General features: G+C 51.4%; 1 pseudogene; it reads left to right on the top strand.

The window, feature by feature from the left end:
- Positions 1-1,183, top strand: part of LOC105454804 — a 6,078-nt pseudogene that overhangs the window by 1,788 nt on the left and 3,107 nt on the right.

Genomic DNA, 1,183 nt, shown 5'->3' with positions numbered 1-1,183 from the left:
CGTCCGTATACGCCGATTGAAAGCAAGCCGTAGCACATTAGAAGCCGGTATTGCAAAAGGCGAAAGAAAAACGGACGGAATTAAGACGCGCAAAGAATTGCACGAACTCCCGCGTCAAAAATACACTGGAGGAAATCCGGAACGCCATCGTCAAATTTCACGAGTGGACAACGCCGTAGCAGCTTTAGAGGTGCCACGGACCTGACCACAGACAACGCAGACGCCGCATCGCAGAATATAAGGCCACCGCCGCTGTCGTAACCTGAGCCGAGCCGAGCGCCGATAAGGACCAGCCGACCAGCCGGACAGCGAAAACAAGCCACCATGCGAGCGAGCGCCGTATTGTAAGTTCGTACATATATATTAAGTCGATATCTGCGAATGTCAAGCGATAGACATCAACAACGTCGCGTATCACCAGAGCGGACGTGGCCGTTTCGGAATCGCGTAAAGTTCATTAGCACCGTACCCGAATTAAACCGAGTCGCAAGAGCGTTACCGGACATTCGGGATAGCGTGCGTAAAATTTTAAACTTTCCGACCGAAAGCGAAACAGGCTCACCCGTACACGTAGTTCGCGAACGCGAATTTCCAATCGCCACAGACGACTTTAGCTTACTCGACCTAAACATCGGAGGCGAACTTGACACCGCGTCGAACGGACAGACGAGACAAAGGCGTAGGCTTGCGTTTTCGCACAATATACACGACGATAACGTAACTACACCGGCAATGTCCGTGCAACGTAGCCCTCCACCTCGTTCACCGCGGACTCCGACGAATCAGGAGAATTCTACCGCGGGGGTAGAAGAAGGATCACAGCAACAGCTGGATTCAAATAATGCCCGAACAACTCGCCGCGTCACCTTCAGTGACGAGATAAACGCGTCAAACGATTGCGACGACATTGTCAATTCACATGGGCATCGGAGTAATAATCCCGACCCAATGGCAGTAATAATGCAAGGAATGCGTGAAATGCAGGCGCAAATAAATGAACTTTCGAGGAAACAACGCGAAGAGCACCGCGGCGGGCGTCGGGAAATAAACGACAATAGCTTCGCGACATCTCTTTTAGAAATATCAGGAGCTCAAAACGACACCCATAACCAAACGGGGCAGAACCGTAGTAGTCTCCCGTTAAACGTGTCAAGAAGCCAGGACGACATCCGCAATCAACCAC

This window comes from Wasmannia auropunctata, unplaced genomic scaffold, assembly GCF_000956235.1.
Source record: "Wasmannia auropunctata unplaced genomic scaffold, wasmannia.A_1.0 LD335975.1, whole genome shotgun sequence".
NCBI lineage: Eukaryota > Metazoa > Arthropoda > Insecta > Hymenoptera > Formicidae > Wasmannia > Wasmannia auropunctata.
The sequence above is the reverse complement of the archived record's forward strand: the minus strand, read 5'-3'. Positions and strand labels throughout refer to the sequence as shown.